This window comes from Cynoglossus semilaevis, chromosome 7, assembly GCF_000523025.1.
Source record: "Cynoglossus semilaevis isolate Cse_v1.0 chromosome 7, Cse_v1.0, whole genome shotgun sequence".
NCBI lineage: Eukaryota > Metazoa > Chordata > Actinopteri > Pleuronectiformes > Cynoglossidae > Cynoglossus > Cynoglossus semilaevis.
In genome coordinates, this window is record NC_024313.1 from 8,336,977 (window position 1) to 8,354,241 (window position 17,265).

Genomic DNA, 17,265 nt, shown 5'->3' on the forward strand with positions numbered 1-17,265 from the left:
ATATCCAGCAGCTCCTGGCCGGTGCCTTCGCCGTCCTGCACATCTATAAAACTAATTTGACAGCCCGGCGTACACGCGGATGGTTTTACAAATGTGTGTGGATGCTGAGCAATCCAGTTTGAGCAAATAAATATTCACTCTGCTCAGTGAAATATGGCAGATAGTGTGGCACGGAGTGGTGTGGTGCAGCATATTGCAACAGTGTTTGGACAGGTTTGTTCGTATTTTGGGCGAGAGCAAAAGGTGCAGAGGAATAAATCTGAGCCGGTGCATATTAAATGGTCACAGCTGCGAGTCTCTGGGAGCCACAGAGCACCTCTTACTTGTTTATGAGGGCGGCGTGAGTGAGAGCTTTGCTTTCAGAGCGGCAGAGTGGTGCATTTCGTCTGATTCTATCCACTCCAGCATTGACACATCCTCGACACTTCATTTGAAGGTCATCCACCGTGGCCAATTCAGCTGCGTCTCTGCTCCTTCGCTCACACTATTCTGCATTTGCCAAATCTCAGCAGCATTAGAGCAGAATTACCCGGTTTTCTCAGTGGGTTAAAATGAATTCCTTCTGGTGTGACGTTCACTAGGGGATTGTCCAGATAGAAAAATAGATCCAGCCGTTGTCATCGCTTTTTCTTCCGCGAACCAGGGCCGAGGCCTGACTTGTATGAGAAGGGGCTACCTCCCCTACATGGCGGCGCGAGATTAACCAAAGCAATCAAAAGAACATTACTGAGTATATTAGAGCAGGCCGCCGCCGCTCGTTACCTAGCAGCTCAATTGATCTCCAAAGCTGTTCGCAATGCACAACAGTCCTCCAAATGAAACAGCCTAATTTGATATTTCCCCGTAATGCTGCTATACAGTGTCATTATGACAGGGGGGTAGATGGAATATTTTTCCCGTAATGGAAACGCATTTGATTCCTTTGTCTCTGCGCTGCTTAATTTGAGAGCTGCCAGTATATCTGAGGGCATGAAGGGCTCCACAGACTCCAGCCATTCCCTCTTCTGTGTGTGAACATTAAAAAAAAAGCTTTTATTAATCTTCTACCCAGTTACATTTACCCCGTTAGGCTGGAGGGAGGGGGCCGGAGTGAATCCCAGCAGTCATCCACTGAGGCTCTCCAGGTCCTGGAGGGACTCACACTCTTACCTGTGGCTAATGCAGTGAGTTGAGATGTAGTGTAATGACTGTCCAATTAACATAATAACATGTGTTTTTGGAGTATGGGAGGAAAGACGATCAGTTATCATCTTTTTTTTTTTTTTTTTTTTTTTTTTTTTTTTGGTGTGACCAGCTCATACAAACTTTTGGTGCTATAAACTCTTTCCAAGCTAGACACGGATTTAAAATCTCTTTGTGGAATCAGTTAAAAACAAGGTTTAATGATTTAAGGTTAATAGATTTTTTTTTATTCCAAAATAAACATCAACATTTCTTTTTTCCAGTGACACTGACCTGAGCAGTGTCTTTAGAAGATCAACATTTTTAATTATTCATCCTGCAAACATTGATGGTGTAAGCTGCATGTCAAGGTGAGGACTGGGGAATAAATAAGGAGCTGCAGCGTTTACTTCTGTTTTGATTTCTGCACATCAGATCCTATTAACCTTAATCTTTAAAGATAAATAAACTTTATAGATGTATACATACATATACATAAATATGTATATGTATACAGATGCGTCATTCTGATTCATGTTTTAAATTAAGAACACTATATATATATAAAACCTAATTATGAATTTAAAAAGGCAAGTCATTTACTAATATTAAATCTTCAGTTCTTTATATGAGTAAATCTCTTCTTGGCTGCACAGATATAAATTAATGAAGTTGTGTTTCCTTCACAAAAAAAAAAACAAAAAAAACTCACCTTTTTAAAAACCGCTTGAAGCAGAGTGGATGAGGGAGCACAGAGAGGGCGGCTTCATTAAAAAGAACTAACAGGAAATGCGTTTTTAATGAAATTCACAGTTGTGGAGGTGAGCTGGTTAGAGATACGACAAACAAAAATAACGTGTGCTGCTGTACATACATGTGTCGTTGGTGCATGAAGATGATTTTGTCGAATAATAAGAAATTAGCGATTGTAATTGAACAACGTAATGGAGGTATAAACCACACCTGTGGGTATGAAGAATCATCTTAAAGATGGAGTGGGAACAGCGACTCCACAGCTGATTTGTGAACAACAGGCAGCTGGTTTGGCAAATCAACTCAACAGACAGGTGCTGTAAATCATTCATAGTCTCACCAACTCAGAAAGAGCTCCGCAGATTAACCCGGCAATTTATTTTGCACGAACTATCGTCTGAACTCTTGAACTTTTTTCAAGTCTATTTTGGGTCTCGGAGATGTTGGACTAATACAGAGATGGATCATTTGTTTACACCACGGAAACTCCCAACTTATTTCACTTTTTATTCCTCTTTGAATCTTGTTTATACTGCAGTTCCAGACCTCTTGTTTTATTCATGTTCAATATGAGCAGTGATGTAAATAAATAACGCTCTTGTACTTGGCAGTCCAGGTCCAAGTCAGCACACACGTGTTGTTTTTTCATATTTCATTAGAATATTCTTGAAGAGATAGAACTTTGAAGTACTGTACAGGAACTTTTTTTTTTTTTTCCGGAAAACCTTTTTAGGCCATTTATGCAGTAATTTGTTCACATCTGCTCTGATAAATGAGCCCCATTAAAGGCTGATCCTTTATTTTGCTGCTAACTCCCAGATTTTTGGCATATGCAGCGTTGCTGTAGCCAAAACTCTGGCGCGGTGAGCGTCCAGTCCACAGCAGGACTTAACTCTGGCCGGTGGAGATAAGGGAATGGTTATTTAAGCTTTTCACTCACCTTCATACGAGGGGAACCAACTGCACGAGCTGGGGAGCGCCGTTGTAGTGTGGAGCCGTAATAATGATCAGAAAAATCATTTGTCATTGCTTGTGAATGGCTGTCTTGTTTGATATGCAAATGGGCGGCGGTGGCCGTATCGGAAGGCTGAGGAGCGGAGGGGAAGGATGCAGCAGTCGGAGTGGGTTTTCCTCTGCACATACAGTGATGGATGCAGAGATTGTTGACACACAGCTAACTGTGTTTGTGCCTCTGTGCTCACTAGTGGGTTTCTGTTTCTATTTTTCTAGAATATATGCACATATGCTTGCCCCTGTGCACACATTTTTTTGTGTGTTTATTTTGCGTGTATCCAATGCATAAACCCAGGCAGGTCCATCCTGCAAGGTTGCAGTCGCCGACTTCCTGATTTCCCCCTCCTCGTCTCTCCATCTATCTCACTCAGGGTTTCATGCCCCTAACCGTGAAATTCACCCACATTCACAATCATGTCTTCAATCAGAGCCATCTCAAAGCTAGAAAGGATGCAGCCTTTCTTTTGGAACAGCAGGAGTTCCAAATCAACCTCAGAGGACCGAGCAGGCGCGCTCCTTTTCACTGCTCTCCACGCTAATGACTGACAGATTTTTACAGATATGAAGCGGTGGAGTTCGGGAGGCTTTTAACTTGCAATCAGGTTCCCTGGGCCCGTATGCTCCTCAGCATGTTGATCCATCAGCAAACCAATATGATTGCAGATATTGAATAATTCATGGACATCTAATGATGTGTCAATCACTGATGCTTTTTGTTTTATTTATTGCGCACAGGCTTCCGTGTCCTCTAAGCTCTGTTGCGAGTCAGCGTTGCACAGAAAGAGTGGGCATCGCCACACTGGGTAGAGCGACTGGCTTCTCCGATCATGCATGTCGTTGTTTTTTTTGTTTTTTTTCTCTCCCTGAAATGACCTTCTTGTTCACAGTACATAAATATGTGCTCGTAAAATCTGTGGAAAAGACTCCACTGTTCGTGTGTTGCGCTCCAGGTTCATTAACTGGCACATTTATTTTTGTTAATGAGTGTCCTTACACCTAACTGCTGTGTTTTTGCGTGATTTGTGAAGAGCTAGGAGCCAGCATCTCTTTTTTAAATCCACTTCATTCGACGCCCTTATCTTTCCTTAAAAGCCACTGTTTTAATTTCAAAGTTTTACCTTCCACTGGCATAACGGTCCATTTGATTGAATTCTGGCCTGCAGTGACTCAGGGGGCAGATCCTGATGCCTCAGTGACCTTGTGGCAGAACAGTGAACCTCTCCTGGGAAATTTGATCAAATCAGCCATGACCAAGAACATGCAGTGAGCTGGAGACTCCAGTGGGAGCTTTCATCATGCCTCACGCTGCACACGCTGCAGTAGAAGTCTTCTGTGGGCTGCTCTGTGGAGCGACAAGTCTTTAAGTATTGATGTCCACTGTGCACTGGGGTGCCAGGCATTTGGGAAAAATTGCCCTTCACAAAATCTAAGTTGCCCCAATTGAAAAGAGAGACAATAGCTACTTTGGGGTTATAAATACATTTACTTTAGTTAAGAACTTCCTAAGATTTTGTTACCCTTGAGCAGATGATCCCAAAACAAGTACTGACACAAAAAAGCACACTAAAGACATATAATAATAACTCTTATCTCTTTTGATGCAGACAGACAATACACACTGAGCTGTCACCAAAGAAAGGATATGTCAGGACAAAAAATGGGATGAATGAATGGTCTCTTGGCATTGTTTGTCATGTTATTGTGATTTTTTTTCTGTAAAAAATCCACTTCAAGAATTAACCTGTCAAGCAGAGTTAAAAGAGGGGTCAAATCAGATAATAACTAAAGTCTCTGCCGGCACCTGACGCTCTGCCTTTAACTTTGACTATGTTTAGTGTAGAGGTATGCGCTCAACAAAAGTACGTTGTCAGATTAGCTGTGCACTTTGCACATGCATGCATTTATGTGTGGGTTAAGAAAGACTGCAGTCTGCTGATGCATTCAGAAAATGATCATAATTCAGTGCTGAACTCAGTTGGAGCCAAAAGGCAAACATGCTGATGTGGAGCCGCTCGTGAATTTAACCTAGATGCCAAAATCAGGACACCAAAATATATCTTGTGGTCTGGTCAGGCAGATAAAAACCATATGGATCTAATGCCATATTGGCCCCATGTCTGAACTCGACCTGCAGTTAAAAGTAGCTGCCAGGCAGGCAAACTAGAGCTGTGGTTGGTCCAGTCCCTTCACTTGTCTGGATGCGGATGGGGTTTTTAACACCCACGTACTGTACAATGACTTTAAACATTAGGGCAAATGTGTGGTGTCAGGGCCTGAGGAATATCTGGCTTGGTCGGAGCAAAAGGGTTTTGATAGCACTGAGGTGACAGAAATTGACGAGGGATGGTGTAAATGTACCACCGCACCGGAGAACCAGTGAGAAGATACCGTCACTCCCCTCCAGTAGAACACTGTACTTTCTTTTAAAGCAGTAATGAAGCGGTGAGCTGTGGTGCGTGACTTTTATACGTCTGTGTTTATGTTACTGTGTGGAGCTGTTTCACTCATTAATTCAGACAGTGCCTGGGGCAAGTTCCAAAGGGGGAGAAGGAATATTGGGGGAAGCACAACTAGTCCCTGGTAGCCCTGCAGCTTGGCACTACGGTCAGGGACAACAAGCTCCCAGAACCCCCTGCTGCGGAAGTTCCCCCCTGCTGAGCAAATCCTAGGATTAACCAACTTCACAGTAGCGGCCCCTACTGCGCTGTCAAGGCACTGATTCCCAATCCTACCTTACTCCATCTACAGACCTTCCCTCCCCCCATTATCCCTACCCCACTCTCATTACCATTGGATGGCAGCACCCCCCAACCCCCCTGCTCTGAAGACCTCGCTGTTGATTTTCACTTTTCATGTCTCTGAAACTATTAGTTCATTTACTTCACACTCTGTTTGCTTTAGTTCACAGCAAACCATTAAGTCTCCGACATCTTTGTTGATTTTTCTCTCCCAGTCTCGGTCTGTCTTTTATCAGCGCGAGCTGCAAACCTACGACTTGTTTGACTCGTTTTTCTCCACACTGAGTGCCGTCCAGACACTGCACTTCAAGTAGCTCTCCTGGCTGTGCTGGTAGTGTGTGAAAAGTTGTAAATGACGGCAAATAACAGGAAACGCTCAGTTATGTGTGTGAATAAATGTCTTGAATGTAAAGCAGAAGAAGAAAGTGCTACGTAACTATTTCATACTAACAGCATTTTTTAAAAACACCATTAGGATTGTAACATTGTAACATTTCCATCTCATTTTGTGTTGTATATATATATATTTTTATTTTACATTTTTGTGAAGTCTACCACCTTTTTTGGAAACTGGGCTTATACAGTATGTTATGAGGCAAAGGCGTTCTGAGAGGCAGAAGACACACAGTGGTGTTGTTAGGACTTAATTTTCCTAGTGTTGAAACAAGACTAAAATACTACACAGACTGTCACTGCTGTGTGCTCATGTCATGCGTTGCAAAAAAAACAAACAAACACTTTTTCTTCTTACTTTCTGCGGCAGCACAGGCATTTCCTGCCATTGTATCTCAGATATTTTTTAGGCTGAAAAGAGAGTGTCCAAATCAAGCTGATCATCACATCTCTTTTATTTATGTCTCTCTCTTACCTTTTTTCTTTCTTTCTCTCTCACTGCCTTCTTCCCTCTCTCTACCCTCCCTCTAGTTTCCTCTTTTAACCACAACCCCCCTCCTCTGTCCCACTCCTCTGTGTCCCTTCACAGCACTGATTAGGTGGGCAGGAGATGATGGGTGTATCCGGGGCTCGTCTGTTTGGTAATGTTGAATCTGTCTGAAATGCTCCAGCAAAGACAGTTTCTCCTCTATATTGTCTTCTAATGGTGCGCTGAGGGGTCTGTGAAACATGGAGGGAGGTGATGTGTGTGTGGGTGGGTGCATGTGTGTGTTTGGTATGGAGAAAAATTGACCAAAGTGTGGCAACGATCTCCGAGTGATATTAAGAAGACAGTGGAGAGAGGCAGCAGGTTGTGACTGGAACGAGCCTCATCGACAAACGACGGACCGGCACATCCCAAAATTGTCGGCCTTTACCGAGACATTTCTCTCCTGCCTTGTTTTTGTTCCTCCTCCTGTGCCTGTCTTTTCCTGTCAAAACCACACACGGAAACACACGCGGAGACGATTCACCTCATCTCTCTCTCTCACAAGAGGACATCAAGTCACTCAGGTCTGAGCGTGGTGTTGGCTGGCTAATTATAAGTGGTTAGGATGTGACAGATGCTGCCAAGATGGTTGGCAGTCAGTTTGCCGTTCTCCCCTCAGGAGGTAGTAACAACTGACCTTTAGAAAGTACAGCCCTGGCAACCCATCGCAAAGTCTGAACACTGCGCCTCACCGGCACCCTGGGAGGGATTGACACTGGAGGTGGGAGGGTTAGTTGTTATATATAGATTTGTCCTGTGTGAAGGTGAAGGTGCTCACATCAACAGGAGACAGTGCAGACATGATTCTATTGTGTACACTGTGTGTGTGTGTGTGTGTTAGTGCGTGTCTCTTTCATGGCACAGGCTGTTCAACAAACCAAGTTCGTCGAGGTAAAACTTTGCTTTCAGGCTGTTTTCGTAAACGTCCCTATTCACATAAATGTGAAATATAGTTTTGCCGTCCGCCCGACCATTCACACTTATACACAGCCACTGTATGCAGCACTTTTTTTTTTATATCACACATCCATCATTGCCATTCACACTGTGCTGGGAAGCCAGCCAGGAGCGGCTTTGAATTAAGACTCCGGCGCAGAGGCACAGTGGCTCGTCGACGAGTAGAGCAGGGGATCAAACCTCTGACTGTGTGAATGGAAGATGTTATCCACAGTCTGGTGAATAAAATGACGCATATTTTATTGATTCGTCGCTGTAGCCAATGTCTGATATTATTATGTGGCTCAGTATAAATAAATCCATTTTCCCGTGTACTCGACGTGTCCACCGGTTAAGCAGCGGTTCAACAGCCCATCTCACAACAACCAGAAGAGCCTTTATAGCTTCCTTAAAACACATAAAATTACCCCATTAGAACAAAGTAATTAAAGCACCAGCTTTTCCTCCGTTTCCTTCCACGACGACCTGCTTCCCACACTCCCACAGCGCTCCACTTCATGGCTGCTGTCAACACGGGGACTTGCTTTGGTAATGAAGTGGGGTTCAAGTCCTCCATCTCCCATCTAGTTTTGAGGACAGCGGAACAGTAATTGGTATACGACTCACACCACAGCAGCACTCATGTTCCCTGTCCTGTGTGACATTCCCATCCAATTAATTCTGTTTCTCCTCACAGACACATAGACACACACACACACACACACTTTTACTATCGTCATGGTCGTCACTCTTTCAAGGTGCCATTTTCCGGGGTGTACACAAGTGCTGTACAGTAAATCTGCTAACTATCATATGATTGTGTTGTGTACTCGCACGCTGCCGCTCCGAATTAGTTCATTCAGAGGGATTATGGGTAAATCTGTGTGGCCGCCGGATGGATAACTCTTTGTCTCACAAGGATTAACTGAAGGTGACACTCAGGTGACGGGTCTGCGTCCGTCTGTGTCTCAGTGCACCAAAATAGACCGACCGTGTGTGTGCGCACGTGTGTGTGCGCATTTATGCATGATGCATGGTGTGTACAAGTACGTCTGTGTTATTAGCCTAAAATGTGCTGTAATCCATCAGAGTTAATGAGTTGTGCGCTCGCCTGTGTGCGTGCGTATGTGCTCTCCCGCGGCGACTGCAGCGGAGTGTGTTCGGAGCGGGTGTGTGTGTGTCTTCTGGCCGACCTTGACTCCGGTCTGTCACACGAACACGCTCCGAGGCCGTCCATACGGAAAGCGAGACTCCATCAGGTCTCCCGATGTCATCGTACACAATCTGTCAGATGTGTGTGTATAAATGGACAAATAAGCACCAACACCGCTCTGCCCTTGAGGAGGATGAGAGAGATTTGGGAGTTAGAAATGAGGAAGAGGGTCAGAGGTTAAATCACTGATTCCTGACCTGGGGCTCACAATCCCTGCAGGGGTCCCAAGATAAATCTGATGGGTCAGGGGACGATGAAAAGAGATGAGAGAGCGAACATTTCTTTCAGTCACACTCTTTATTTATCTTATTTGTATTTTGTATTTTGTTTTTTTATTGTCTAAACTCCAGAAGTGGGTTCATATCATTTTTCTAGTATTTTTGTTTTTCTGTTTGTTTTTTCTTTTTTCTTATTTGCTGTCGACTCACACTGCAGGGTCACCCCAGTCTCTACTGGTCTGCTCTGGAAACATTTAGTTTTGTCAATGAGACTAAATGTAAATGTAAGCTGTCAGGGTGGATTCATGCATAAACCAGAGAGTTTCTTTAAAAAAGCTAAAATGTTGAGATGTGCTGAAATACATTATTATTCTTTGTTTATCATTTATTAATGTTTACAGAAAACCCTACTAATCCTTGCCTCAGCCGTATATTCGGATGCGTTCGCACCGTATGGAACCCGACTTTCCATAGGGGGTGCAAATATCCCCACATTTCCATATCTGAAAAGCAGCGTGCCCTTCTTCTACAAGGTGGGACTCCACCGTGAGACATTGATTAGCAACCTTGGGAGAGTGAACGCCACTTCCAACAGCTGTCACACGCAGAGAAAATCAACTCGGGGAGTAGAGGTGAATACAAACGAGTTCAAATTAGTTGTCACAAAGCTGCTGCCTTCGTTTTCATCTCTGACAATTTGCACGAGGCTGACATTTGTGCATCGTGCTACGGCAACCGGTGTTTGTTCATCGGAAGACCTCAGTGTTTCCAGGAACACATTAGTATTTTATTTTATATATCTATATTTTTACCTCTGTCCAGGATCGGTCTTCGGTCCTTTTCTTTCTAATTTGCTTACACATAATGGAGAGTTAAAGATTGCTGTTGTTTTTTGTTTTGGTAGAATCCATGTTTAAAACCAGTTACTAAACCAGGCGAAAAAACCTCTTTGTGTGTTGGACTAAAATCTCAGAGTTCACTGAAGCCCATGTCTTTTCCTCTACATAAGAAAGTCCTGAGTGTTCATCAGTGTTGGTGGCCGGCAGACGGCAGGGTGATAGTGGAGGTGTGGACACAGGCCTCACAGTTTCTGTGATGTGCTCTGACACACAGATGGCAGCTGACACCACACAGATAGACTCTGTCTTTTCTCACCCACTCTCACCCCTCCCCTCCCACTTTACTCTCACCAAAGTGAATGTCCTGTCAGTCCTCCTCGTCCCCACGCTTCTCCCTTGTCCTTCTGTCTGACTCTCTCGTTTGAAATCGGAGAGCATCGCTGCAGCTCTCCTCGTTTCCGCACACGCTGTCATCTCGTTGTGCCATAAACATTCTCGGTAAACAAGAGAATTGTTAATTCAGGCAAATTATGCCTATATTTGCGCGCAAATTGTTTCGAGTGCCCTCCAGGCCAGAGCTGATTCACAACCTCGACGTTCATTACCTCTGACAGAAAACAGAGGGCTAATGAGAGTCTGAATCACTCAGCAGAAAACACGCTTTCCCTCTGTTTCACAGACATTTCAGGGAAAAGAAAATTGGACTGATCTGCTCTCAGACAAGTCTTAATCATAATTAATTACAAATATAGATTCATTTGACTGTTAATCCCAAGAAAACTTGACCGTAGGTGTCGCTGAAAATGTTTCAGTGTCGGTGTTGGACTGGTGGAGACTAGTGGTATTGCAGCCCCGCAGGTTGACAGGTTAACATTTAACACTGTAATTGCATGAGGCAAAAATACATACCCACAGCACCGGAAGGTGTGTGCAAAAGGTGTCGGCACGATCCCCAGTCGCCGGCGCTTTACATTGCACTGAGGAAGATAATTGCCTTTTTAAAGGGGTACACGCTTGCTGTGACTGTCTCCTTTGTTCTTCACTGACAGGTGGCACAGCACACCGACGGTGGCAGCACGCCATTTCTTTTGTATTTATTAACATTTTAACGTCACACTTGCATTCTTAAAAACCTCGCACCTTCCTCTCGTCGCATCACGAGAGTCAATTCAAATGCAAAAATATGCTTTAATCAACCACCTGAGCTGATCAGACCCACTAACCTCTCTTCAGTCGACGACAAAGTGCAACGAGGCAGATGAAGGAGGCTGCAAACAGGGGGTTAAGTGTAAAATTTAAAAAAAGACAAGGCACAGATGTCCTCACATTTGCTTTGTCATGTAGACCTTAGGGATTCGTCCTCAAAACTCAGCCAGGATCAGAGTTTGTTAAACAAACAAAGGCCTGATTCAAAACTAAAACCCAGTTTGCAGCCTTGCTGTGGAGAGTGGGAGTAAAACTTCACTGGAAACTAAACATACACTCAGATTATTTGTGCCCCTCTGATGGGAGACAAAGAGACAGAGCCCTCATGAGTGATATTGCATGCTGTGGTGTTGCAGCAGAGTAAATGTGAGTTTGGTATCTTCAGGGCATGGGTTTTGCTGCTCCGTAGAATCCAGAGCATCAGCTGCACCACAGGACATGAAGGCAATGCTCTCCTTTAACTAACGACCATGGCATCCCAGAACACTGCCTTTGCTGTGGTGTGGCCGAGTGTTGTAAGCACTGCTAACATCGTACACGAGTGCAGGTAATTTTTAACTTTACATGATCTTCCACTCTCAGGTTTAGTGTGCGTCTCGGGGCTTTTAGCAGCCAGTGTGGGTTCTGCTGTAAGACGGTGGTGAACTGTCAGTGTTTGCATGCCATTGCATTCCAGTCGGGTTGTAACTGCAGTAAAGGGTTGCACTCGTCTGTCTCTTAATGGATCTTTTTTTTTTCTAAAGCCTTCTGAGTGTTAACTGAGTCAAGTGTCGGATGTTTTTTTTTTTGTTTTTTTTTTCACCCTTCTTCCTTGCGTCTCTCATTACTTACACTGTACATGATTTAGTTTCTGCTCTCAGGAGAAATATAATGTCAATATCCCCCAGAGTGACGACTCTCCCATCAGAAGGTAACATATTTGTGTAATTTAGAGAGTCTGTAGATTATCATAACATTGGAATATTATAAGTGAACTGGTTAGCTGCCTTATTAATCAGAGGAAATCACATACTGTTACTATTACAAACCAGCGGCTGTTGCGGCTAACCCTATGAACTTTGAGACGGGCTCACTCTGAATCATCTGTTTAGGTCACATCATGTTTCATGCATTAAACCCCAACAGTTTCGATGACTTCGAGCACTGGGCAGTTATTTTTAACACTTGAAACAAGTTGCTATGTTGTCAATAACACAAAAAATAACTAGACAATGTTATTTATATTTTGTCTCTTTGTTTTAATTTGTTTTTGTTACTTTTTATGTACAATATTAAGTTTAATAAAGTTAAGTTTAATAGCAGACTTATAAGCTTCTAAACTTCTTCCGTCCCATCTATTATTTTAAAATGGAATATAGCCCACTGCGGTGGACAGGTGATGAGGGGTCTGTGTCTTGGACAAAGTGGACAACAGAACTTTAATTATAATTCAGATCGTGGCGAATCCCTGACTTCCTGTATTTTATCATACTTACTGATTCACAGTTATGGCTTTTTACTGCTCTTTGCTGTATCATCCTGCTGCTGCTCCTCCGAGGCTCATTCATAAAACCAAAAACAAGTCACACATCAGGCTTTTAGACAAATAACGCTTCACAGCAAAGCAAGTGCAAGGCTGCATAATGGCCGACTCTTTACTGCAGCCATTAACTTTTACGGTCTTTGACCCAGTTGTATGTTTCCTAGTTAATGTTATGAAGTGAAAGCCTTAGGAAGTATCTGCTTATGTGATACATTTTACAGCCGGCGCCTCCTTCTTTTCCTGCTCTTTTTTAATCGAGGACAGAAGTGGAGCTCTCTATTTTCGGTTTCCCGCTGCCTGTGTTTGTACTTTCCCCTTGTATCTTTTTTTAGTATGTTTAATCAGAAATCATTTGTGAAAAATAAAACAGCCAACTTATTTAATATTTTTCATTGCTATGTTCACAGCTACTGTATTTGCTTTTGAGAATAAAAAAATGTAATTTCAGATTACTGAAAAAAAAATATATATATTATTTTTTTTGCTCATTAATCCTTATTATAAAGAGATGAGGTTGTGGTTGAGTGAACTTGTTAAGGTAGAGGTGATTGAAGGGTTATGAGATGCTGAAATAGATTGTTTTTAAATTTTCTTTTTTCAAAAATTAGAAAACAAAATGACACATTTGGTCTTTTTTCCTAACCAAAAAGCTAATCTTACCTCCTAATACAGCAGCTCCAATGAAGTTTATCTTTGATTAAGTTAGACTGTAAATAACTAACTTTACTTTCTGCAGAAAATCTGCTAAAACACACAGCAGCTTGTTTTCATTAGCTGTCAACATGAACGCAGCAGCTGCGTATTCCTAAGAATGAACAACAGAGACAACACGTAAGATGTTCCTGCTTTACCAGGGCATGTTTACACCTGGCTCACATGAACACACAACAGTGATTTGGTGACGTGCCAGTCCCACATCAAGCTGAGGGCCTCGCATGTTTTCCCTTATCCAGATTACATATTCAGAGGCAAATCCGGTTCAGTCTGGCCCCGTCTCTTTCATTCGAAACACGCCGTAAGTGTCTCTCGTTCCGATCCGTCTTCGCTTCCACGTCTCCCCCGACATTAGAGCTGCATTGTTTTGCTGTGTTGTAATCCTGCAGCAGCCGTTTCTGAGATGATTGTCCCTGCATGATAAAAACAAGCCCTGTCAGACACAACAGCCGATTACATGGCTTCATACGGAGATCACTCCTTGTGTATAAACACTTGGGGGAAAAAGCAATCAATGCAGCAACATGTTGATGGATAAATTCCTTCACTACCTTCACTAACAATGAAAAAAAAAAAGTCTGCTTTTTCACGTGAAAGATTCTGCTGTGGGGGAAAAAAAACAAACAAACAAAAAAACAGTCTTTGTTTTTACCCAGTTTTCTTCTTCTCTGTCTCGCCACTTCATCTCATCTGCCTCGGAGATATAATTGAACGATATACTCACGGCCGCAAAGTCTTTTCAGTGTCAGCTCTAATGTCATGCTTCATATTAAATGCTTGATGGTGAATCAGTCATCTAATAGATTGACTCTGATTGGTGACCTCAGAGACTGTGTGAGACACCAGGCTTCCTCTGACCTGCACTTGTTACTTTTCATCAGAACTCTGACCTGTTTGACCTCCGCAGTAGTTTCCCATGTTTACATTAATGGACCTGAAAAATCCACCTTCGTTGTCTGACTCCCTAAATAGAATGGCACAATAATTTTATGCAGTATTTAGGCTGAACATCTAGAGCTGAATTTAATTTAAATTCTGCAGTTGAAAGACTTCACCAAATCTTTAGGCCTGATGTGGTTTTTACAAAATGTTTTACAAAATGAAACCCTTGGATATTAAATTAAAACCTTTGAGAATTAGGACTTGCAAAAAAAAGTTAAATTTTAGCCTGGAGGATAGAAGAACTTCATCACAGAGAACTTTGTGAACTTTATAAAGTTTTTTTGTCAAATTCAAATAGCGATTTTCATGAAAAGGTCTCAACATGTCTCAAGGCTGCCGGAGTCTCTGGAGTCTTCGAAAACTTTGGATGCAGGAACCTCCAGAGGCTTGTGTTTTGCTGATAGCTGAATTCTGGCAACCAGTAGTCAGTGCCTAAAAAAGGAAAGAAACAGAAAAAACAGTATAAGAAGACTGACATGCAGTACCTTGGTCTAGATGGAGGGTGGTGGATGTTTAAAAAAAAAAAAAAAAAAAGCAAATTCTTTTTAAACGTTGACATCAAGGAGAAGCAGCTGAAATCAGATTTTGGGTTAGAATATTTTTTAAAGAAGTCTTTGGGTCAAAGTGGGATTCACATGGGTGTCAAAATGACCAGATAAGAACAGGTATACCTCATACATTGAAGTTAAAAATCACACAAAACAATGCACAGACTCATGCTGCTAAACAGCATCATTTTCTTCCTAGTTGTTATGAGCATAAAAAGAGAGAAACATTTAACAGTGTGAGCAGCATCTTAAATTGACCTTACCTTTACTGAACACATGTGGAGGATGTCAGGACTAGTAGAAGTTAACCTTAAAAGGGCAGCTGGATGTCACAATAGTACCTGGAAAAATAAACTGGATAAAAAAAAATATTAGAATTAGAAGACAGGTTTGAAAAATAAGTTACATGCTGATTTCTCAGGATGCAGGCAGGATCCAAATACAGCACCAGGGAGACTCACTGAGAAACTCACTGGGTCGCAGGAACAAGGCATGGACATCAAAAGACAAGAACAGCACCAAACAATCTGAACAGAACAAAGATGCCAAAAAAAAGGGAGGGAGAGAGGTGTATATGTACACACCCAGACCACCAGGTGACACCAGTTGGAAAATAAAATTTAAAATGATATAATCTCTCCACCACACAGGAGCTGCCCCTGCACCCCACTTTGGGAACCAGTCATGTAAGGCACCCCACTAAAACACCACGTAGGCAATAATTTACAACACGTTGTTTAATCTTTGGTTCTTTGCAAAGAAGGTTCACGTAGTGTTCCTGGTTAAAAAAAAAAAAAATTACAGACCCAGTTGTTTATATGTTGACACCCTGGCCTCTCTTCTGGCCTGTAGTGTGAAGTAGTCCAAGGTCCTCAGGTCAAGCACCAACCTGTTCTGCTTTCCACTGCTGAAGAGAGAGAGAAGGGACAAAGAGACACTGAAGGTGGCAGACCAAAAACGCCGGTGATTATTTTTAAAAACCACTGCTGCACTTGAGTACAGTCTCCCGTTACACGTGCCTGACCGCCGTCAGCGTCTTTATATCCCGCATTATTTGATTGCGTATTGATTTAGTTCTAAATTTTGCTGAGAAAACCTCCAGTTTGAGCTCAAGGGGAGGATGTGAGCAATTCAAGATGGGTTTCTTTGTATAGAACTCAGTCCTCTGGATTTTTTTTTTTTTTAATCGCTCCTCATCACAAGCAGCTGTTTTGCCGTTCTCCTTTTGGCCTTTCGTCTAGCCCCTAATCAGCTTCACTCTGCAGTGTCTGACCATTAAATTTCTGAGCCTCCCCAATGTGGTCCGAGTGGTAATTACATCTGCCAGAGAATAAGACACGTGCTAGTCCGTCTTTCTCAGTGGGACTTTGTGTGCGCTGCTGTGTTTAAACATTACTGTTGGTACATGGGAGTGTGTGTGTGGGGGGGGGGTTATTTTGAGACTACCTTTCTCACAGTCTCTTCTGTATGACTTTCTCACACTGCCCTTCAATTTCAACTCAGCTTCTCGGCAGCTGTTGCCAAGGACGTGGTTCGACCCCGGAGAAGGGATCTTTCTGAGGCTAATTCGCTCGTCTCCTGCGTTTCATCTTGAAGTCTTAACAGAGAGAAACACGCAGTCGAAGATTCTGGTTGTTATTTAAATTTTGCCTACTTAAAATGCTGTACATAAAAAGAGGGGGAAAATGTTCTTAGACGTGGTATGTTTTTGACAACATGAAAGTAAACAAGATAAAAAGGAAAAACCAGACACCTGTGCAGACGTGCGAATTTGGCAGAAAACCTGATGAAGTTCTTTGGTAAATCGTGCTTCAAAAAAGAAAACACCTTCATTGAGAGCGTGGGAGTTTACCTTATTAGAGCTTTGGTGTTTGAAGTGTACTGATTCTTATCCGCAGGGGCGCCGGCTATGCTTTTCCAAGTAAAGGTGTTTTTGTCCCATAACAAAGAGACAACCTTGATTAAGGAGGCACGCTTTTGTGAGTTGGAACGTGTGTTTTAATCACAGTTCGTAGAACTGCTTGTGGCTCTTTTAATGAGGCCCACTCCAGTTGGACGGCTGTCTGCGACGCCGCTTTGATCACTGGCCCGTGTATGCGGGATTACGCAGATAACACCACGCCGGTTTAGCCAAGCCGCCAAACAGCACACTCGAGTAGTGAGCACACAGATACACAAACGCAACAATATGCATATAAACACTGCTAACCACTGACAAGGGCAGAGATCTGTGAGCCAGATCCTGGTCGTGTCAGGGCCCCGTCATCTGGCTGCCTCTGTTTGTGCCGGTTTGGGTCGGACGAGTTTTAGGTTTGGCAGTGAGGTCTGTGCCAAAGAGGAGCTCAGTGAGGAAGGTCCAACCCCGCTGCACTGACACAGCACAGCTCTAGAGACTAATGGCTTGTAGCTCCCAACATATGTTGCTTTGTGTAATTGCTTTAATTGCTGTCATTGTACGTAATGGTCGGTCTTTTTCATCTTCCCTGGTGGTGTAGGCATTCTGCTAATTGCATCTGTCAGCCTTTCAGCTAAAATAAGC

General features: G+C 42.9%; 1 protein-coding gene across 6 annotated transcripts in view; it reads left to right on the forward strand.

The window, feature by feature from the left end:
- Positions 1-17,265, forward strand: part of klhl29 (kelch like family member 29) — a 178,016-nt gene that overhangs the window by 149,828 nt on the left and 10,923 nt on the right. The window lies entirely within an intron of this gene.